General features: G+C 38.9%; 1 protein-coding gene across 27 annotated transcripts in view; it reads left to right on the forward strand.

Annotated features, from left to right (window-relative positions):
* Zbtb20 (zinc finger and BTB domain containing 20) overlaps positions 1-24960 on the forward strand; it is a 737287-nt gene that overhangs the window by 453439 nt on the left and 258888 nt on the right. For 3 of the 27 annotated variants that reach the window (XM_031363909.1, XM_031363910.1, XM_031363918.1), the window contains exon 1: positions 7338-10038. The exons of 21 other annotated variants lie outside the window; for them this stretch is intronic. The gene's annotated coding sequence lies outside the window, so the exon portion shown is untranslated. Of the gene's footprint in view, positions 1-7337; positions 10039-10667; positions 10788-24960 lie in introns of those variants that run through there. 3 more of the 27 variants (XM_031363908.1, XM_031363921.1, XM_031363925.1) reach the window with 2 other exon arrangements.

Here is a 24960-nt window from a genome sequence, read left to right on the forward strand (position 1 = left end):
TTTGGAAGATACAACCCTAGTGAGTATTTTTGGTCAATTTTGTATTCTTCTGCTCCAGTTGTCCTTGCTTCTCTCTTTATTGTTGCTTTCATCTCTATGTCCTTATTAACTTCTCATTTTAATCATGTCTCCTTTTCATGATTTTGTTCAGCTGTCTTAACTGTTGGTCTGTATTCTTTTGCAGATCACCTAGCTCTGTAAGGACAACTAGATGTTTTGAATACTTTCTTAGTCAGTTCACAGATCTTCACTTCTATCAAATTGTTTGATTTGTTTTCTTTAATTGTGTTGTGCTTTCTTGGTTCTTTATATTTTTTCATGAGTTTGTAGTCTTCTGAGTCTCTGGAAGAGCAAATACCTCCCCCCACACCCAGCCATTTGGACTAGAAGTGACTGAGAAAGGCTCACCAGTGACCATTGCTTGATAGAAGGGACTTAGTGGTTACTCAGGGCCACCTATGAGATACAATAAAAAGGAGCCACCCAGAGTGTCTTCTAAAATTCTACCTGCTTTACTTCCTTCTCTCTATCATTGAGAACAGCCTTGATTCTGCACATTTTCCAAATCTTTCAGAGAACTAGTTTTAATGAGTGAGCTCCCCATTTCCTTATGTCCTTAGCTGCCCCATAGGACTGGGTTCCTCTATAGGGGAGCTGGGACTGACAAAGTAGGGCTCCAAAGCAGCCACCCCAAAAAGGTTTCCAGGCATCCAGGAATGCAGGCAAAGAGGTACCCTGCCTAAACCTACTCAATTTTCCATAGAATTCATGACCTGCAAAGTCCTGTCAATGTGAAGTTAAGCTGGTTTGGAGGGGTAAGAACCCAGCTCTAGTGAAATTGTTCATATTGCTGCTTTAATGTGACTCTTCTTGCGTTGTGTCTTCTTAGTAGTGGTGGTATGCTTCTACATCTTAGCTAGATTCTGTTCAGAATATTGTGGTTCCAATAGCATTATTAGAACTCTATTGCAGGGGCAAGATGATAGGGGATGTCTATGCTCTGCCATCACACTAACTGCATTCCTATATGTTGTCTGCTACACCTTAATTTTGCCAAAACTCAAATAGAGTTTTAGGATGTGCAACTTCAGTAACAGCATTTCCAGCATGCCTATATCTGTAGCCATTTAATGAAATTTACTTGTTACTTTAGATCCAACCCCCTTGGTTACATTAGAATATTTCATGTTGTTTGAGTTAAATAGTGCTTTATCTTTTGACGTTTATCATATTTTTTTATTACAAGTATAGATATGTGTGTCTGAGTAAATATGTGCAGATGTGAGTGCAGGTACCAGCAATGTCCAGAAGAAGGATTAACATTCCATGGAGCTGTAGACATAGGAAGTTGTAGCCACCCAGTGTGGGTACTGCAAGAGCAGTATGAACTCTCAACTGCTGAGCACTCCTCCTCCCCTCAAACAGTGTTTCTTACTTGGACAGAAGAACACCTATTTCATTTTAATTGATTGAGCAATTTAGTTTTCAGAAGCAGAATCTTAAAACAACTTTGCTAAAGACTTATATTATTAACATTGACCCTTTTATGAGTTACTGTGCTGTTTGGATTTTTGTCAATTTGATATAAGCTACAGTCATTTAGGAAGAAAGAACCAATTGAGAAAAATGCCTCCATTAGACTGTTCTGTAGGCAAGCCTGAAGGGCATTTTCTTGATGAAGTATTGATATGGGAGGGCCAGTCCTCTGTGGGTGGTGCCACTCCAGACATGTTGTCCTCAGTAGTAAAGGAAAGAAGGTTGACCAAGCCATAGAGAGCAAGCGAGTAAGCTGCATTCCTTGGTGGCCTTTGCTTTAGTTCCTGCTTTGATTTCTTTCTGTGGTAGAGAGGAAACTCCCCAAGTTGCTTTTGGTATTTTCTCAAAGCCACAGGAACCAAGATAGGACAGTTACTATTTATCGTCTATACAATAACTGCGTATTATCTATAGTTACTTTTTTGTTCTAATTGTTCAGTTTAATTTAACATATTAATTAATGGAATGCTTCCATACCACAAACTAATAAGCTAGAACCTGAGTGGATATAGAGATTGAATAATGTGCTTTTTCATGCAAATACTTAATAATGTGATAGAGTAAAGATTGAGGTATCTGTAACACATCCTAGCTCCTTAGGTTTGGCATCAAAAATGTATGGTCATTTCTTTGTTAGTATTTCTCATTTCTAGGTTTGGCAAAGAAAAATGGTCTCTGAACTATCACTTTTCTATACATTTGTATATCACTTTAATCTTAAAGAATTTATATTATTCTAGAATCATTAGATTATCCATCTGCAAAGAGTAGCTCAGTGCAATTTAAAAAAAAAAAAGTGTACTTGTTCCCTTTCTGGTTAGTAAAAAGCTAGACACTGGTTTTATGAGAATTATATAAACCAGTGAGTGAGAGCAGGTAAAAATGTACACACACACCCCTGCCATGCTCCAGGCTTCACAACTAGCTTCCTTTGAATATTACATTTCCTACCACTGTTATTTACAACTTCTACACAGCACATATGATCACCCCTTATTCCTACCTAAATAGCAGTTAGCTATTGATTTCAGTGGTTTCAGTAAGAAAACAAGAGCATCTAGTGACCAAATGCCACATCTGCACTAGCAGATCTGCTTCCCAAGCTGTGATGCACTGAGAGAGTAGGTTAGACTCTGGTGTGCATTAGAGGTGCAAGTGAAGAGAAGATGAGGCCTCGTCGACAAGCCAGTCCACGAATCTCATGCTGGAAGCCCAGAAACCAACTGCAAAGAAACCAGCAATTTTGGTAGGTGAGGAAATCATTCTAATTATGGCAACCTACAAACTTGTTTTTCTGGTAGCATGAGAATTTCCTGCTTTTGAAAAGGATCAGAAAGGAGAACAAATCTTTATAAATCTGAAAAGAAGCTTTCTAGCAGTGACCAATTGTATCTCTTTCTTTACCTAAGCCTTTCTGGGTCATAAGCGAGTTATATTCATGTCTCGTCCCATGATTTTCTTACTAAAAAAATTTGCATCTGAAGCCTAGGAAAATGTTTGGCCTGCACAGTTGAATGTTTAAACAGGTGTGTGCTGCCCTGGTCTGGCTGAGGAAGGTAGTCTTTCTCTTTAGACCTGGCTATTAGGAGAGTGTTTCTCTGCCAGCTGCCAGGGGCTCATCAGGAAAGGCTCAGGTGATACTTAAGTCTTAGGACCTGCTTGCTAGCCCACTTCCCTCCTTGCCCTCTGTGTTCTCAGGAAGAAATTGATTTAATAGTTTCAAGATATTATTAAATACATTCTACATTAATATTATATGTCCTCTTTGAATCCAAGTGGCAATACAATAGAATTTCATTTTATAAATAACACCTTTCAAGCTAACACCACAGGGCACAGTACAAAAGAATCAAAATAGAACACAAATGCTGTAATCAAATGCAGACCCCAGGAAGGCTGATTAAAAAGGCATGTTGCTAGTAAGAGCAGCCGACAGGGTAAGTATAGTGGGTCATAGCAGAGAAGCCAGCTGAACAGAAGGGCAAACGAAAATAAAATGGACTTGCCAGCCCGTTTTACAGGGACTTATGATGCTCTGTTTGCAGCATCTCTTCTCATCTCAAGAACTGACTCAGGTGTGTGAACATGGTGTGGAAGGAGGACCTCAGTGCAGGGTTATTATGTCTTCCCTCAGTATTTATATGTAATACAAACAAAAGGAGACCTTAAGCATACGCACCTGTGAGTGACAGAGATGCCTAAAATGTGATCTGAGAGAAGATGTTGAGGGGATCCAGAAAGCCTCTCCTTGCTATATGTCACTACTGGTTTTCAGACAGCATGGCATGAAAAGGGACCTATTCCATTGCAGTGAGATGAGTACTGCTTGTGAGCAGGCCTCCCCAAAGTACACTTTCCTTAGCACTCTGCTGATCGAGTTAGAATTTGTGCTCAGACATTTGCAACAAGTAAGCAGTTCTCTAATGTCAGAGGTTTTTAAACCTAACTTCTATTAACAAAAAACAAAAACCTTACATGAAGAAGGCAAGCAAAAGAAGGGAAGCTGTGTCTGAGTATATATTCCTACTTCTGTGTAACGCTAGTTCCAAGTGTAACCATCACATGTCCTTAGCAGTGAACCCCACTGCTCACTCCCTGATGCTTTTTTTTATAATACAAGTTTTGCAGTGTAGAAGAGTATTATATAAAAACATAGAATACATTGATATGTAGTTAGGAGAAAAAGAAATAAAGAAAATGAGACCTGTGGTGGGTTTTACCTTTCTCCAACTTCGGATGACTTGTCATGATCCCTAGTAATATCTCTGAGATTTGGGTTTTGAAGGGGACCCTGATTTGGGTCACAGAGTTAGATCAGTACTATCGTATTTCTGTATACCATTTTCCTTAAGTAAATTATAAAAGTGTGGGCAGCACTGGGAGAGAAGGATAACTGTACAAATATTAGTACTGGGATTTTTAAACTGATGTATAGGCTTCCATTTAGTAGCCTCTTATTTCCCTTCCTTCTGACAGTGTTTATCCAGCAGTACAAAGGGAGTCAGTTTATTAATGAACATAAATAAAAGTGCAATACATTAAAAACACTAGATTGTAATGTCCAAAGTGAATTACTTCATGAAATTCATGAGCAAATAATACCTGTGTGTGTTATCAATCGCCTTCACTGATATTCTATTTCTGTGATAAAATGCCATGACCAAAGGCAGCCGAAGAAAGTTTATTTGTGCTCAGAGATCCCATCCAAACCCCTATAGGGAAACAGGGATAGCTGGACGTGGGGCAAGGCTATAAATTTTCAACCACACCCCAATGATGGACTTCCTCCAGCAAGTGTGTACCTCTCAAAGGTTCTATATCACCTTTCCAAACAGTACCACCAAGGAACCAGATGCACAAGCCTATGGGAGACAGTTCTCATTTGAACCTTAACAATGCATTACCTTTGAGTCTAGATTCACCCTTCCTTACCTACTCTTCAAAAAATGTGAAAGTACAGATAGCAACCCCACTACCTGGTTTCTACCCACTTCTCCTAGCACACACCATGCAGGCACACATACACGAGGCTCTATCTCATGGATATCTTTTACTGCCACCCAAGAATACAGGTACCAACGGATTCCTGTTGAGAAAGATCTCTGGCACTTTTCTGACATTCAATAGACAATGCCTGTGCCTGTCGAACATCTATATTGAAATCCCAAAAGATTTTCCTTGTACTCAACAAGGTCTGAATTGTTGTCTAAGAATACAAACAACTTTTCCTTGAACATGCTATGTCAGCTCTATATAAGGCCCTTCCTTATATTTGCTGTTCTTTCATTTTTAGAGTTATCTTTTATTCTTATAAGGTATTCTCCCCTTATTCTAGTCACCTGTTAATGCTAATAGTTCTTTACTGTAATGTGTTTTTTCTCTTCTGATGGAGCCTGCTTCATACACACTGAAGTAGCATTAAAGTGATCTGTGATACTTAGGCTTGGAGGAAATCCATCTGCCCTTACAGGTCAGACTAAGACTGGACCTGGATATAGATGAACAAAATGTTTTGAGAATTTTGTTAGATAGAAAGGCGACAAATGGTTATGCTATGTACACAGTCTGTACATAAGGCTTTACTGATCTATACCTTAAAGAGTTTTACTTTAGTTCTCAGTGAATTTGTTATTGAAAGATAAAAATCTGGATACAGACATAATTTGTTGACCTTGGAAAAGGTGTCAAAACCCAATAATTATATAATGTGAATTTACAAATTATTAATGATACCCATCATTTATTGAGGATTCTCTAATCTTCAGCAGTAAATTTATTGGATCCTTATAGCAATACAGATGTATATTCTAACTAACTCTCTCTTGCTCTTGCGAATAGAAAATAGGAACTGGCCTCGCAGGTGATACATCTAGCAAATTTCAAACAAAAGGAAATTTAACCTAGAACTTTCTGTGAGCCCCAGCTCTTCACAACCACTCTGCTTCTAAAATATTAGGCCAATCATAAGTTACCATGGAAAATAAATAGAGTATCTGCTGTCAATCAGAGATTTGGAGAAGAGCTACCACAAGAATCTGTAACATGTTTAGCACACCCTGAGATATTGCCTACACTGTCAACCTGTTACTTAACCAGATACGGATAAACTAAGTGAACAGTGGTAATGAAATCCCCAGAACCTAAATGTTAGCAGAGTATCTAAAATGCAGCAGCCTTTATTCTGAGCTGAGTTGAAGGCAGATGAAATATTAACAGCAGTTCTAGCAGCAGAAAATGAAATATGAGATCCTGTATCAGAAATTATTAGTAACCTGTTAAAAGAAATGCTGAAAAATGGCAGTTACCAAATTAAAACTGGGAAACAGAGCCCAAATGGGAAATTTCAAAAAGTTTGGAGGAAAATAAATGACAGATTGTCCTCTTGGCTCTTATTACTATGCCATCCTAAATCCTACTTGGCATTGGATGGTAGAGGTGAAATAAGAACACATCACTGCCAGCATTGGTCCTCAGCTTTGTAGTCCTAAGTGTCTGGGATCATGTCTGGGACTAACTGGAAACATAGTTGGAATTTGATAGCATTTGAGCTTTATCTAAATTGAAGAGCCTGGAGACTCTTATTATGAAAGGCTTCCTCTCATTTGTGAATTGGCCCCTTTGCTCCACTTTGGATGGCTGGCTTCCTCCATGCAGAGCTACACTAAATGTTCTACATGGGAAAGCTATTCTCCTTAAATGCCTTCAAATTTAAAGCATCTATCTGAATATGTTCATGTTTATGACTCAAAATATTTAACATCAAAAAGAAAGAGGGAATACAAATAGAAAATACCCAGCAGTAAATGAAGGAGATATTTTTCCTTTAGTAACTGAGAAAGAAAAATTATTTTATTCAGAGTTGTTGAGCATTTGATGCCAGAGGGGAGAAAAAGGGAAATGAGCTATAGAACCATAGAATCTTAGTGTTGGCAGAGACAGCAGAGTTCATGCAGTCCTACCCTATCATTTTTCAATGAAGAGACTGAGACATGGGGAGTTAAGGGACTTGACTTGCCCAAGACACAGAGTTGTTTACTAACAGTCATGCCAAAAACATTTCCCAACTCCCCATACAGAACTCTGTATTTCAGCATGCTGCTACCATTCTCTGCTGAAAATTAACACCAATACAGCCCAAACACAGAGGAGTTCAGCATCTGTGGAGATCAGGAGACTGGGTAGTTTCAAGGTAGAAGCTGGGATGGGAAAAGAACAGAGAAAGAGGATGATTGTCTGTTGTGACTCCTCACACAAGCTTTGCAAGCCATTTGGTATGGGCTTGCTCTTCCATACCTCTCCACTAAATAGAATGAATTAAAAATAAACTTTTTGTAATAACTGAAGTTTGTGTGTCCTCGAATCTGATTTGCTTGGGGAATTCTACATACATGCTATCTACATACATACTATCTCCGGATGTAGACTGGTTTGTAAGTGGCATGCTTACTGAACCCTGTTATTTTCTTAAGCCTGATACAGTTTCTCTAACTCCAAAATGCTTCCCTGAAATCTCAAGTTAGTTTCAGGACAAGGATGGTTCCTGTCCATGGCATATATCTAAAAATGAGAAATAACTTTAAGATGTAAGAATTATCTTCTCCTAAACTTCATACAGAATTGAAACATTGTAGAAGTTTTACTCAGTTTCAAGACTTGGATGGAATAATTTTTGCCTTATAAATATAAGAGTAAGTGATAGTAAACCAGTGAAAAGGACTCCATAGGCCCCCCTGTGAAACAGCAGCACAAGCCTTTCAGGCCAGTCTGACGACCTTTTTCAGAGTAGAGCAACCAGAGAGACTCGGCCACATGATGGAAAGTGCAGATGGAGTGTTTTGCATGAAAACCGATTATGTATGAGGGGGCTCAGGAGAGGATCGAAGTAGAATTGGAAAGGAGCAGCCACTGAAACAGGAGAAGATATGCTTGACCAGGTCTAGTAAAATATTCCCTGCCACAACCACTGTTCCATGAAGAGACTGAGCCAAGAGGCCTGAATAAACTAACCTGGGGTTCAGTGTTACCATTATTGTGGGAGGCATCACTGAGAGCACATCCGGACTTGTGTTACACAGTAATCACTGCTGGGTGTCAGCATTCATCAGCCAGATGGTCAGACCCACAATTAATCAATTAGGCTGGGACGATCAACTGGACTAAGTTTTCCCCTTTGGTAAAAAAGCCTCATCATGTGGTCAAGGCCAATAGCACTTTTATCCTGTTGCTTTTGGAGTAACTTCTAAAAATTCCCTCTTTTTTTTTTTTTAAGGCCTCTGGTTACTGGACATTGTCAAGCTCCAAGTTCCTTTGATAACAGAGTTCCCAATCAAGGTTTTCACATAATAGATCATCAGCATCCCCTGTATTCACATTATAACACTGAATATCCCATACAAAAACAAGCTCTTCAAAGCAGCATGCTAAGCAGTACATTCAACTGATCTGCTGTATATTTCTTCTGGTTCTACTCAATCTGGTGGAACACCAATGGCAGAGCTTCTCTGACTGGGCACTCATAAAGGTGATAAAATGATCTAAGAAAGCTAGTGATAAAAGTAGTTTATGGTACACTCAGTATCAGACAGACATGCTATGACAAAAATAAATACCAACTCAACCTTTATATGAGTTGGGATGATACAGTCACCCCCCCCCCTTCAAAGAGAAGGAAACAGACTAGGAAATTCATTGAACATGTGATAGGATACTCTACATGATATGCCATGGGATAGAAGCTATATATCCTGCCTTGCATATTTTATTAACATACACAAACTTGTGCATCTAAGGGATAAAAGCTAAGAATGTGTTCTAGATCTGTGTGGCTCTCCTTCAAACTTCAAGTTCTTTACTAGTGTTTTTCTAGTCTGGTGGCTCATTCTGCTTCCCATGCCACACAGATCCAAACCAGCACCTTTCCCCTTTCATGTTGAGAATTCCCAGTCTCCACCTCAGTAGCCTTATCTAGATATGATATCTTTCAGTCTATTTTAGGTAGTTTTTATCAGTTGATTTATAGCACAGCTTGCCTCTCCATCACTGATTTATTTTTTTACCCCTCCTTAAATTTTACCCCTCCTTTCATTTTGGCTTACCTCTAGCTCTGTTGTACTGTACACTACAGGAGTGATGCTTCAGAACCCTGGTGGTCACGTCTAACAGAGTCCTGTATACTATACATGTTGGGTAGAACTACAGACACAATGCAGTGGTCCCTGTGTGTACTGTTGAACTTGCTGTGTCTCTTTCCCCTTAGCTCTTTTCTGTCAGACTTGATGTAGGAAGTGCTTCTACTTTAATGCTTTTTGTGCAACTTATATAAAGATACAGTTAGCCCAAATATCCATCTTTGATGTATCAGTTACTCTTACAATTACAATGCTTTATAGAGTATATTACTTTTCTATATAACTGCTATATTTGCTTTTTTGTTTTGCTACTTAGCAATTGGAAAACATATCAGAACTCCCTGTTTTTACTTGAACTTATAGCACATGAATAAATAGGTGCTGATGTAGTAATAGTAACCAGCATGCTTTAGCCTTCAGAGTCGGTTTTGTTCTTATGATGCTGCCATTGTTTCTTGCAGTTTTATATTCTTTACTCTCGAGCTAATGAGGCTCTTTCATTGTGACCTGCAATATCCTGTATATTACACAGTTGAGTCCTGCCATCTAGGCTGGCTTTCTGCTTCATTTTGCTCCTGACCTGCCTCCCCCACCCCCAACATACACACACACACACACACACACACACACACACACACACACACACACACACACACACACACACACACACACACCAATGCTATTCCAGGCCTGGCCTCTCATGACCAGAGACTGCTGACTCATCCTGGCCTGTGCCAAGCTGTGCAGTCGCTTAGTGATGTGGACAGGAGTCGAAGGACTAGAATGAGCTCACTGAACTCATTTCACTTGTTGCTTACGGTACAGTCCAGCATGAGCTGGAAATGTAGGAACCTCAGCCTCCCGAGCAGAAAGAGTAAGTAGATTAAACACAACCCCATCGTCAAGTCCTCAACAAGCAGGGGACGGTGGGGGTGGGGGCTTGCTTCTCATGGCTTTTGGCCGTGGCTAGGGCATTCTGGGTCATCAGGAGTTTCCCTTTGTCCTCTTTTCTTCCTCTCCTCCACAGTTGCACCCTCTCTTCCCCACTCCCTGAACTTTCCTTCTGAAAATGTCCGGATGGTAGAGCAATGATCTGGGCAGAAATGAAATTTTGTTAATAAGCAGCCTCCGCACGAAACCTTGGAACACAGACTCTCTGAAACTGCTTAGTGTAGCCTGTCTACAGGGAACTCACATGAACTTCCCAACAGAATACAAGGACATGAGAAAAACTTCCCTACCTTCCTTCTTGAGTTTCTTTCTGTTTTAAGAGAGGTAGTTTCAGGAGACATGGCCGCATTCTGGTGTGGTGCAGAGTTTTCCGTTGGGAGACAATAATGTACATTCCTCTGGCAGGATGGGATTTTTTTTTTTTTGGTGTGTGTTTCTCTTGCTGTTGTTTATTTATAAGACATTTCCTCTCAGTTAGTGGAAGTTAGATCGTAAGAGGCTCCAGTGATTTTCCTTCCACCTCCCCTCCCTAATTTCTGTGCTTCAGCACTCTGGAACACTGTGAACTCAACAGACTAATCAGAGCAGGGAGCTTAGCAGCCAGGCCTGGACACTCTCAAGAGACTGTGTGACTCTCAGCCGTCACTCCCTGGATCAGGAACCACAGTCCTGGTGAGTGGTGAGCTTCCAGATTTTGATGTATCAAGGATTCTATTCTTAGTGTCTCTGAGGCAGGCAGGAAATAAAGGGTATTTTAAAAGAAAAAAAATTAAAAAGCCTGCCAAACAATCAGAGTGGTGAGGAGTTTTCGTGTGTACAGCTGAGCGCACTCTGGACACGGGCAGAGGCTTGAGGCTCTGCTTAGAAGCAGCCTGCAGGCATAGGTTTTGCGCTGCAGCCACAGAGGGCTGTCAGCCTTGACTTGCCTAGCAAACATGCTTGTGGGAGGAGGAAGGTAGGTGAGTGATTGGGGGAGGGGGAGCAGGGAGGAAGAGCTCAGGGTGGTGGGAGGGGGAAGTGAAAGTGGGAATAATTATTCATCTGAAGTTTCTTTCCCTCTGCTAACTTTTGATGCATTTCTGTTCTGAGCAGTTGTGCCATGCGCACAGCTAGCTGAGCCAGATAGAAAATCTGGAGTAGATGAGCCACAAAAACGTTTCGAGGACTCTTCCTTTAGAGATCACCTCCTTAAGGCTGCTCTAAAATGTTACAGCCTCTCCCCATCTGACTTCAGGAAAACCTTATGTGTCACACCCTATTCTCTATTCTTCTGTTCTCCTGGTACTGAGCACAAGAAAGCAGTGAGACTCCTTATATGGCTCCAGGGAAAGTCATCATCTTGACAAAGGAAACTGATGATTGTCTCCACAATATTAAACCCAAATATAGTGTTGTCCTCAACATAAGAAGAGCCTGATTGAGTGGGCTCCGGAAAGTTGTCAAAGGAATGGAATGGGGTGGGGGTGGGGTTGCAGCCTGATCTGTCATAGCCAGTAGGGACCTTCTGACCTTCCCTGTTGTTCTTGGTATGCACAACACTCCTCCTGGAAGTGAGATGTCAGGTGGGTGGGCTTGTCTCCTGCTGTCAAGCCCTGCTTTGTTGCTGTTCTAGACCTGTTCCATGCTACTGTGCCTTCTCGCCTTTCTAAAGTCAAGTATCTGGCATGTTCTAAAATATTAAAGGGAAAGGAAAAAAAAAACAAAATGACAAACATGGTGGCCATAAAATTATTTGACTGTGTGGCATCCTCTGAAGTGAATTACTCTTTGGAGAGGGGAAAGAGTCTTTGATGTTCCCAATATGGTTCTCATAGGCTTAAACTTCCCGGAACCACAACCCAGCCTCAGGGGCACTTACTCGATGTCCTTAAATATTTGGGAAGAAATGCTATTTTATTGTTTTAGCTGTCTTTGCTATTAACACATTGCCAGTAGATTTCTTCTAAGGCCGAAATGCATTAATAATGGTTGATTTTACAGATGTGTGTCATGTGTGTCTTTTATGTGTATTTACCTTTGTTCCAACTGGTACAGTGATTCAGGATATAGCATTGACACTTAGCTCTGGAATTTTGTTTGCTATGTCGGGTGATTTGGATTCTTAACCACAGAGCTCGTGCATGCTCAGATGTCCCAATGCCCTCAGACACTGTGTACTGCTACAGTCACACAGGGTTTGTCAGTGACCTCTAGAGCAAACGACTTCCTAGCATGGCTTCTATAGTTTCCAAGGTTCAGTGTGAAAGAAAGCTGCTTCAGTAGGTTAGGGCTATAAGGGAAAGCCTGGTGTGGCATACTGTAACATTCTGTCAGCCCATGTTAGTGATTACTGAACTACTCCTTTAGATGATAGATTATGGGGTAGTTTTATTTATTTTGTTATTTTCTAAAAAAAGCTTCACAATAAAATTGTGTTCTGAACTTTCAAACATGGCTTAAGAAACATATGGAGTTCACTGGCCATCCAGAGGTACATGGGAGTTGGTGTCTCTCTGCTACACAGACTGAGAGAGAAACTCAGTCTATACAGGCTACATTGAAGACAGCTGAGTCTATTAACACTTGGAAACAGTTTATTCTCGAAAACTATGACTGTACATAAAAATTTTCAAGTTAACTTTAGGCAGAGAGTATAAACACATTTACCTAACATGTCCAAAGAAATTATATTTTACAAATCTAATCTGCCAGAGAATTATTTCTTTTAGTTGCTAAGATCTAGAATTCTATATAGTCATAAAAAATGTTGTGGTGAAATGATGTACATAAGAAGTTAGACTTTGATTAGTATATATAGATATATGTGTGAGAGAGAGAGATCAGAAAGAAAATGAAATCTTTTTGTAAGTTGACATAGTTGCATTCATATTACCTCATATTTTCCACACTTATATAATAATCCTTTATAGCGTACTGTTACTAGCTCTGTTTTTCAGTGTTTATCTGAAACTTTAAATTTCATTAAACATTTGTGTTTTAAAATATATTTCTTTTGCAAACAAATTTTAGATGGGATTATTTCCTATAGATTATATTTATTTAATTAGGCAGTTACAGTTATAGACAAAAGTACTTACTCAATAGCCAGCTTGTAATTGCCCCCATTAAGAAACTGTCTACTGCTTCTCATCCTTCTAGCCACATCAATATCAAGGGAAGAAGCTGTTCTATTTATATAGAAATTTTAGGGATATTTTCTATAAGTCCCTAGGAAAGACACATGCTCTATATGTTATAAGATGTTTTTTGGACATATATGTTGAGTGTGGTAACTTATAAATGTGTGTATGTGTGCAAAATTATGTTTGTATATATTTAAAATGTGATTTTTACCTAGACTTTCTAGATGCTGAATTCCACAAAATATTTTTAAACTGACCATAAGCAAAGTTAAGATGATATTTTATCACATTGAGAATACAGTTTATACAGATATTTATGAATACTATCTAAAAATGAGATGATATAACTGCTAAGTTTAGTAATTATCCTTTGTTAAACATACATATCAGATTGTAAAATTAAGTAGACAGAAATTAAATAGCTAATAATTAAAATTGAGAAATATATTTAATGAATTCATTTTTGTAAGAATTAATACATATATAAATGAACCATTTTATCATTTCTCATTCCTCAGCTATTCAGTTGTATATTAAATGCCTTAATATACAACTTACATATGTCAAAATATAATTTCCCAGATATCCTTTCAGGATCCCCAGTCAGCCGAGTCACTCTTGCTTTAATGATGGTCTGACACTGACACCAGTTTTACAGGCAGCAGCCATCACTTATCCTATGCTGCCTTGAATTTAAACCCTTTAAATGGACAGAAGGTATTATATTTTATGCTTGTGTACTCCTACCCCTTCCAAACAATGTCATACTGTCTCAATCTTAGTGTGGGATCTGGAGGATCAATGAATGGAGAATGAATGATTGTCTATATTCATTGGCAGTGAGTATCTCTTGGTCACCACAATGGAGAAGCATGTCCAGGATACAAATCAATAGATTTTTCTGTGACTGTCTCTCCTTATTAGATCTTTCAAGAGCTGAAACTGTCCTAGCCATTTACTGAGATAGTTTCTCTAATCCCACAAAGGTTAGGTCATTTCTGATGGATGTAGAAGTCTTGTATTTATGGGAGTTCTCTTTGTTTTCTAGACCTTGTGTAGGTAACCAGATACCTAACTTAGTTCATATAGTCTGAACATACCACACTACCTATAATATTCCACGATAGCCAGAGCTTATCCAGATTTGAATATTTGCAAATAGTCAATCAGTGGTTCTTCCTTTCCTCAAAGTCCACATGTAAGGAAACAGGCTGGTGGTAGGTGTGGAGGCACAGGAATATTAGCTGTGAATGCTGTGAACTATACAAGAGAGAGGTGAGGCAGACAGGCAGCACAATAAAGACCAGGGGCAAAAGGAGAGGCAGCCAAATCATTTGCACTGTCTTAGCAAGCACTAATTAAATGCCCTGTTTGAGGTAAATAATAGCTGAAAATAGCCAAGTTCAATTGCTCTGATCGATGAGGAGAGAAATTGGTGAATTCACTTGGTGTTCCTTCCGTTATTAAGCCGCAGCCCACTGAGGCATCTTCAGGATGGAGCATAGATTGAGCCAGCCTCTAGTGTGTTATTTGCTGTGTCCCCTTTCCAATATCCCATATAATGCCCTGATATAATAAGCCAGATAATTAGTACATATATTATGAACATGAATTTAGTAAGAAATAACTAAATGTATAAAGTGGATTTTAAACTTAACTATTAGTAGTCAATCAGCATGACGATCTCTAATCTGTACTCAATCCTGTTTTCTGAAAATGATTTTCCAGAACTTTTAATGCATCTATGTGTGTGTGGCATATAAATAGGATGTTCATTTTCATATTTTTAAATTTTTTTCTCTCTGCATTCTCTAGTAAACTGAATTCCTAGATGTAAGCAGTCAGGGGGAGAAAGAAAAGTCATTCACAAAATGGATAATTAACCCCCAAGCAATGGAAAGTTAACTGGGCAGACATGCCGAAAACTACAATGTTTTGTTAATGATTTTGTTCTTCTTTGGGAGTTAACACGTAGAGGACATTTCCAGTAGCACAAACTTGGCACCAAATAACCTGTTCATCCTCAAGCTACAAATACCACATTCACCTTCCAGTTCCTTCTGGCAGGATTTGTAGTATGATGGCCTCTTGGGTAGTGTATACAAATCACTCTAAGGGGCAAAATTGTATGAGTGCCTAATCCACTTTTGAAAATGAAAGAAAAGGATCTTTTTATGAAAAGCAGCAAATATGGAAGGATATAAATTGTAATAAAAGATATTAGCACCTTCACCTCCTGCTAATTGCCTCCCTAGTCAAGAGGAACAAAATACAGTAATAAATGTTACAGCTACAGCATGATCAGAGTACAAAAATTGTCTCTACATTTCAATAGCAAATTGAAAAAAAAAAAGAACAAATCAGGTAGACTTAATTTAGGTTTCTAAATTAAGGGACTCATCTGCTTCATTTTCTAAGAAAGATAATGGTACCCATTTGACTGACTTGCCAGTGTTTTTTGAGGATCAGAGTATGAAATCTGTTTCTCCATTATAATCATTAAACATTTTTTAACATTCATTCTTTTTTCATTCACAAAATATTTCTGAATCTGTACTCTATCAGTTTTTATTATAGGAGTTAAAGATTGTTTGGTAAACAAATATTCATTGAAGAGCTCAAACTACATAGCTAACATGGGATTCCAGGCTGGGATTAGAGAGTAAGTAAACACAGAGAAGTCTCTATTCTCATATTATAGACTGTCTAGGAGAGACACTGAAGGAAATTCATAGGGAAAGTGCATGACCTATTCGTGTTGACTGCTGTAGAAAAGAGTCAATCAGGAATGAGAAAGATGGGGCTTAAGTCATTATATTAAACTGCATGGGGACAGCATTTGAGACAAGGCTTCAGTGAAAGGAAGGGAACAAATTTTGTCAATGTCTGGGCAAGTATATTTTCTGGAGAACTATCCAGTGCAAAGGACCCGAGCAAGGATACTGTGGTTGAGCGTAGAAGGTTAAAGAGAAGTGTGGTCAGTGGGAGGACAAGAAGAGTTGGGAGAGGCTGTGGAAAGTTTGCTGTGCTAAGGTACAGATGCTGAGTTATAGTGAGATTGGAGCAAGAAGCTCTAACAGTAGATAACAGTAAGGTACTATACACTTCTAAAAGCTAGAATTTTAAGTTTTCTCATCATTAGGAAATGATAATTATTTTTTAAAAAATGAATGTGTTTAGCTTGATTTAATCATTACACTGTATGTATATGATTAATTACTGAGACATCCTGTATCCTATTAGTATATACAGTTGCATGTTTTTATTCAGATGCTGAAAATAAATTTAAAAATGAAATCATTCAAGTACATATAAATAAAATACTGTAGAGTGTACAAAAGTGAATATACCAGGCACACAGGAGTGATAACAAAGATGGTTCTGTAGCAGGAACAGATGGCAAAGAGGAAAACACTAAGGACAGAATAATGGAGGCAATGTGCTATGGTCCCATAGCCTAGGAGTATGCCAATATGTAGGTCTCCTACCAATGGTAAAATGATTAAATAAGGAAAGAACAGAGAATGAACTTGGGATAATGTCACATACTGATGACCTGGCAGAAGGGTGTTCAAAGAAACCTGGACTCTCCAAACATTGTACAGCTCAAAATATCCTGGAGTAAAACTTTAAGGAAACCGAAGGTAACAAATCTATGCTGGCTGTGAAGGATTTTCCCAGAAGGCCAAAGAAAGGAAAAGACTTTAGTGATGGGAGCAGCTGGAGCAAGGTTGCTTAAGTGGAGGGCAGGTGACAGGGATGAAGAGTATCACTGAGAGTTAGTTGTACAGTACAGAGAACGGTGTCCTGTATATAAGGGAGGAACAGTCATGGCAGACTTGGTTGCCATCCAAAGATGCTTTAACTGCTTGCAGCATTTGGAGAGCCATTAAAAGGTTTTAAGTAGAGGTTAATAATCACATCATGGTACAGTGGATCACCCTGGCAGCAGAAAGTGAAGGATAGATTGTAGGAGTGGGAGAGGAGAGGCAGGGAAATGAGTTAGGGGGCACCTTAAATTGTTCAGACAGGAAACAATGAAATCATGAACTAGGACAGTAACTGTGGGAATAGGCCAAGAGGAGGAGGTGTGTTCAGAGATAACTGACAGAATGGACACAATTTAATAACCTCTGGGCCTAGCATGAAAGGAGGAGGAATTCTGGATTGCTCCCAGGTTCCTGCCTTACACGAGTAGACAAGAAAAGCTATAAGGAGTAAGTTTTGTAGGCTGGGAAGATGATAAACTTGCTTTTGAATATGTTTAATTGTTGGGGGAGCATCCAGACTGGTATCCAGTGGGCAGTTTGGTTCAGTCAGGAATACTGGAGCTAGATCAGGGACAGAGATACATGCATAGCTTTCTTCCGAATCATCATTGCCATGGTTGAAGCTCAAATTGTTAAGTAGATACATCTCAAAGAAAATATGATGAAGGAAAACAAACAGGATCAGACTGTTGGAGTACAGGTATTTATGGAAGAGAGAGAGGGAAGTGGCGCCATTATAGAACTACTATCTATGTACCTGTCACTGTGCTAGATACACTGGGTGGTGAGTAAGATGCACAGCCCAGAGTCTATCCCAGAAGCAAGTCTGTACAAACATAAGAGGTTAGTGTTACTGTCACTGCCAGTCACGGGACAGTGCTAGCGAATAAATATCCAAGTGTAACACAAAATCATACAGAATATTTAATTAGAGAGACTGTAACAGCAAAAGTTTTCTGCCTACAGTTTTGCTATAGAGTTCATTTCTGATTTCTCTAATGCTTGTATGTGTATGTTCCAGTGTTAGCATGGGTTCAGGCTATTGGCAAAACAAGCCAGGTGTAAATTATGGTAGAATTGAAATCGATAGTGCTTTGAAGCACTGGAGTGCCCAGTTCACATCAGGGCGTGCGTCTGTGTTCACTGAAACATGGCTATCAAGTGCACCCCGAGTCATTAGATGTGTTATCCAGTGAATAACAGCATAATGATATTTTAGCAGAGCTGCCTTATGATAAATTCTGCTTTAGTGAAACCCCATATACAGAGCAATTTCTTCTGGCCGTGTATATTGCATGGCAAAGAAAGGATACCCTGCTGCGTATCAGAAGGCTGTAATTTCATTTAGGGGTTCTATTGACATCGTAAACTGCAAGAGCAGAGCTCAAGTGGCTATTTAAGTCATAGGAACTTCAAGCTAAAATTACTGCCTAGTCCTAATCGCCACCTCCAGGGGACTCTTGCCTATACATATAGGCTTTATGTTTCTATCTTTGTGTCTATAAATACTCAATCACTCCAGGGGATGAAATGATAAGCTGTCCTAAAAAATGACAGGTATCTGTCACCTTTGCAGCTGATATAGGCTTAAAGGCTGAAAACAGTTTTATTATTCATTGAAGGTCAAATGATAAAAGGATCCCCTTCTTTCTTACATAGCCACACATGCATGCACATGCACACATACATACACACACACACACACACACAAATACATGCACCCATGCATGACAGAGGTCATTGTATGAGCATCGGGGGTTTTCTGCTTTAAAACATTATCTACACGGTTTAACATCAGGTTCTTTCACTTGTTCAAGGTAGAAAATGAAGGACTTTTGAATGATCGTCTTCCCAGCCTCCAAGAACTATTATCCCTCCTCATGGCTCCTCTTGCTTAATTGTGTAAGGCAAACAATCATGGAACAATCCGTTTTTTCTCTTAATTCCAGGCCTAAAATGTTACAAACATTGTCAATTCTGACTCTTTTAAAATGTGTGCATGTGCATGGGACATGTACACATATGTATATGACTCTACATGTGTCATGTTGCAGATGCACACATGAACATATGGACATAGGAGGTTGATATCAGGGGACTTTCTCCATTATTTTTTACCTCACTCATTAAAGCCAGATCCCTCAGTTGAACGCAGAGGTCACCTGATAAGGGACTAGTCTTGCTTACCAGCATTCCCCAGGTCTCGCTAGCCTCTACTTTGTAAATGCTAGAATTACAGACAGGATGCCATACATATATCAGAACTCTCATCTGCACACATACTACTTCAGTGGTGAATTATTTTAAGTGCTGAGCTATTGCTCTAGTCCCTGGCTCTTTTCTCATGGTTAAAATTCTCATTATCACTTATTCCTGTGACACAGAATCATGTTTCACACATGGTAGAAAAAATACAGTATATTCACAAACACACATTCACATACCCTTTCCACCTGGAAATGCCTTCTTAGTCCAACTATGGGCTTGCATATTACCTACATGTTAATTTCCAAGAGAATGTGGAAGGAATCTATCTTTGGATGATGTAGGCTTCTAATGATAGCTTTCACAAATTTCAAATATATCATCCCATTGTGGGGCCCGTTCCTATCATTTACTTACTCTGGTTCTCAAACATAAACTGTTTTAATTCTTCATGCCTGTTTTTCCTCTAACTTATAAAATTGTGAAGCATGATCTAAAATGTATCTCCTGATCAGTTCACATTGAATTTCTAGTTCAGTAAATAAATAAACAACACATGGATGACTGAGTGAATACCCTTCCATTCCTAGGCTCTTGGTAACTCCTGTCTGTTTGCTTTAATGTGCTAAATGCTGACCTCACCTTCTATGTAGGCTGCTCTCTTTGTATTCCTTGTTATCATTCTCAGCCTTCTAGTCCTAACTCTTCATTATTTTTGTCTTCCTGTTTAATGTGAAGCCTTCAGCATCAATACTCAGTCAAAATAGTAGGCCTGACCTCTCAGTACATCTTTGACTTCAGTAACTGTGAACACCTCCCTAGAGCTGTACTCTGTATGCTTTAGCATGTTTGCATCCCATTTAGAACTGGAATCATCTGACAGTTGATTCATATTTTAGTCTGATGCCCTTGTCTATAACCTTGATTCTGATCTTTATATCATGTTATTCACATACCCTTTTCTATATTTATTATATTTTCAGAAAAATACCACAGTGATAAGTGAGTAAAAATGGATATGAATCACACTGTTGAGAAACAGCCTTAAAGCATCCTGGTGAACTCTTCTGTATCATGTGTTTGACTCCCATACTGATCCTTATGTTGGCTCCCTGATGAACATCAGAGACCGTTTGCCCTGAAATTCATCACGGGTTCCTTATACTTGCTATTTCCATAAGCTAGTGCCAGCCATGTTCAAAGCTTAACTAATGAAAAGTTTAAAAGGACCAAATCAATATTATTAAAGCAGTGTGCCTAATAGCAAACCAACATAGGAAAGAGCTTCACCTTTCATTGTTAAGTGTAGAGCCACTGACAGCTACATTTTAACATGTTTGGAATATTTCCTTCATAGTCACTGGTTCTGGATTCATGAAAAAAATGAGGCAAGATTATAGGAGAGGTAAAAGTTAAATACAGAAAATAAGAACTGTGTTGAACTCAGTAATTGTCACAATAGTTAACAATCCTGCTGATCATCAAAAACACAATTAGTGCTTGCAAGGATGGTAGAGTTTTTAGAGTTGTAGTGCTAAGATTAGTAATTAGTTCCTAGAAGTATCTAGATGGCAATTCTTAGTCTATTAAAGAATGGCAGTGAGTGCTCCAGGACCCTGCACAATGGTGGCCCATATTCTATGTAGAAAGCATGGCAGTAGAATGAGCACCTCTGCTGGAAAACTACAAGGTGAACTGGATGAATGAAAAAATGATAAGTCATTTAGAGACATACAAAGGTGAATCCAATGTTATGAGTTGTGAAAACATGATACTGGACAGGATGAAAAGAAAATTCAACAGTGAGATGGAAGGGCATGTTTAGAAGTGATGAATTTAGAAGTAAGGACCATGTTGACTACTGAAGCCTAGATTTGCAAAGTCAGATGGCACCCAGGATGTTATGTTTGTGTGTTATGATGACAATAACTATTCTACAGAACATAATAAGCATGTGTTTGATAATAAGCTTATTACAGACACAGCTAAAAAGAGCAAAAGCAACATTTAAGGAGTTAATCTGATTGCAGTGTAAAGTGTAGACTGAGAAAGCTGAGGCTAGTCATAGACTCTGATGAGAAGCCATTGCAATAATTAAATTGCAAAGCAGGCAAAACACAAGTATATCAAGATTGGGAGATTTAAAAAAACCCAGATATTTCAGAAAACACTGCTCTTTCCATGTCCTTTCCCCACCTGTCCTAATCCTCATCCCAATAAGCTATAACTTTGACAGTAGCATACTTCTTAAGTTTTTGCCCCCCACCTTCCCTTTTGATGTGATTTTCATGGAGTCTCTTACTCTTTCTGGAGCAGAGCTAGATTAGGGGTTAAACACGAAGACTCACTAAGGCCTCCAGCAAACAGGGACTCTATCTGCCATGCTCTTAAACAGCTCTTGAAGTTTGACAGCTTGGAGCATAAACTCAGAAACAAAGCAGAATCCTCACTAGTCTCATTAATGATTTTCTGATAGGCACAGTTTTCTGGGAGATCTCACGTAGCATAGAGCCCTGATCCACAGCGGAGGTTCTGGGGTGGCATTTATTCTAGGTTCCAGATAGAACTTGTAGTATAAATATATTTTCTCCTTTCATTCTTCAGTTCCTCCAAGTTAGCCACAAAAACAAACTTCCAGAGAGCCTGTATTGCAGCAAGGATTCCAAGATCACCTCTACCTCTTGCCATTATATTTCAGACACTGACTGGCATCCTGGGATGTGTTTTATGAGGACTAGCACTCCTTAGCTTGCTTTCATTGCATTCACCCATCAGTCTTGCATGCATCTAGTTGACCTTTTTTTGTAAAGTTCTAATGTTTTATGAAGAAGAACGATTTAGTGGATATATAATTTCTGTATGGAACTTCCAATTACCCAAAAATTCTATGCATGGTCTTTCCTATTCCTAACTTAAGGCATGAAACCTATTTTATTTTGTGGTGATTTGAGTGAGTGCCACTCACTCCTTTCCTACTCAGAACTCCATGTACATGTGACTGTGCATTTTCTCTCTGTCTTCTATGGATTTAGCAACATGTGCTAACAAAAGAGCACAAGACACATTTGTTGATTTCCTAATTTTATGAATTTTGAACATGGACAAACTTCTGTGAATTCCAGTTGTAAGTTCTAAGTTTCTAATGTGGAAATTGCTTCCTTAATTGCCAAATTGTATCTCCCTGGATGGTGAGTCTCAGGTATGTACTGGATCTGATTTGATCTACCAGTTGGGACATAGAATTTCTTTGTAATGTTGCTTGTCAAGCATGTCTGTCTGCATAGTACAGAATAGCATAATTTATGGGAAAACTGTTGAGAAAATTAAGGAAAGACTTTTTGCATAGAAAACTCAAGGACCTAGCATGGAATGATATGCCTCTACCCACAACAGATGTTAATATGTGCATATTGACACTTCTTTCCATGTACTTGTAGGTAACCATTTCCATATGTGCTATACACCATTGGATGCTGTTACACGTTCTCTGTATGTCTGAGTGAGGGAACTGTAGATGTACATAAATATGTATTTGTTGACACATCTCTGCATTTATCTGTCTGTCTATGGAACTAGTAGGACATGGATTTTTGTGGCAAGAACTCCAAGTCAAAGCTGTGCACTTGCTGCTGCTGCTGCAGTTGCTCTAGCTTTATCACATTAGTCTGAATGTTCAGGCCAGCTTGTTAGTTCCAACCTAACTCTGGAAAATAGAAGTTGTATCTGATATAATTCAAAAAGACCTGTCAAATGTTTACTGGTAGCCAGTAGATACAGACTTTTTAAAATATGTATAATTTTCCATTGTACAACCATAGTCTATACTTCTTTGCTGTCTGAAGACACTACGTGTTACATTATTCTAATATTCCCTGACTCTTGGTAAATGCTACATCACTCACTGTCTCTACCCTACTCAAGAGACACATTCTGTCCCAATAGAAATCATCAGTATACTTCAAGCTACTAGGGAAATACTCTATACTACCTTAGGTGCTTATTTTAGCTGCAATAATTTTCTCTACTGCATTCATTACTGACCCTCACAGTCACTCTCTATATTATTTCTTATGAGGAAGGTCATTTATTTTTTGACCTAGAGAGAGGAAAAAAAAACTAGAAGCAATAAACTAAATTTAAGGTTACTTCATTTACAAAAGACCAAGGCAACCAGAGCAGACTTATATTTTTAATCTAAGTTCTTTTACCAGTTTAATTTGATAGTGGAAATTAATTGCACAATTCTTAATACTACAGCACAACTACAATTAAAAGATATTCTTTATAACCATTTTCCATCCCTCTCATACATATATCAGGGCACATACTATTCTGTTTCTGAAAATTTCATTCTCTTCAACATTGTGAAATTATTTCAAAAGAGGCAACAGAAGTATGTTTGTATCCTTGTAGTGTTAACTGAAACACTAGAAGTAAGCACATATTAGTGCTGCATGTATCTTCCTAAAAGGTAAGGAAAGAGACAGACTTGCCAGAGAGAGGAGATGATGTAATGGGCCTTTCAAGTTTTGCACTAATGGGACAGTTTCTTTTCTTGTTTAATTTTCTTTGGTTTGTATCATCCTCATCATTACCATCCCTGAGATTAAACAAAAGACAGGCTGGTGTTCCTGTGTATCAACTCTAGCAGCACTGAAATGAGTGATATGATCAATCAGATGACAGCACAATGAAAACGGATAGAGAACCACTCTATACAATCAGATGGTATTGAATAAGCAAATACTTTCACAATATTTAATTAGAGGTCAATATTGGGAATTACTGGTGATGTTTCTATGGGAATGAGCTAGATTAATCCTTGTTTGATATTTTGTTACTGAAAAATTACAAAAGAAAAAGTCAGTGACTATATATCAAGCTCTTTTAAAGGAACATGAGTGTATAATTTATTATGAGCTTGCACCAACTTCAGAGGCAAAGGGACATTAAAATGAGGTCACTGGTAAGGAATGAAGGCCATGTGAGCCACTGTGGCCAAGGCTTGTCTACAGAATTGTTTCCCAGATGATCCTGAAGTTTCATAGTCACCTGTGAATGTGTCCAATCCTGAGTCTCCCTGTGGTGGTTTGAATAACAGTGGCCCCCACAGGCTCATATATTTAAATCTTTGGCCTGTAGTTCAAAGTTGATAGAACTCTTTGAGAAGGATTTGCATATGTGGTCTTGTTAGAGGAGGTGTGGCCTTAGTGAAGGAAAAGTGTGTGACTAGAGGTAGGCTTTGAGGTTTCAAAAGCCCAGACTAGGCCTGGTTTTGTTCTGTTTGCCTTCTACTTTTGGATCAGTATGAAAGCTCTCAACTACTGCTACTCCTCCAGCACCATGCCTGCTGGCCACCATGCTTCCACCAAATTGTTCGTGGTCTCACCTTCTGACACTATACACAAGTCCCCAGTTAAATATGTCTCTTAACAATAGAAAAGAAACTAACACACTACCTTAGCCCTAGAGAACAGGAAACTTCATTGACGATCCTTGGCCTTTCCACCTCAAATCTAGGAGCCGTGTAGGTACAAACACTTTTGCACCCAGATAGGGAAGGCAAATGTGACATAGAAAATGTTAAAATCCACAAACTAGCCATGGCTGAGGGTTGCTATAGAGTATATGAAACTGATTGGCTGGGCATAACAGAAGACAACCAGGCAGCTAGTACTACTCCAGGTTCACAGGCAAAGATGGACAGTGTCCTGGCAGAGTTCATGTTTCCTATACTCCTTTGCGGTC

This window comes from Mastomys coucha, unplaced genomic scaffold (genome assembly GCF_008632895.1).
Source record: "Mastomys coucha isolate ucsf_1 unplaced genomic scaffold, UCSF_Mcou_1 pScaffold12, whole genome shotgun sequence".
Taxonomy (NCBI): domain Eukaryota; kingdom Metazoa; phylum Chordata; class Mammalia; order Rodentia; family Muridae; genus Mastomys; species Mastomys coucha.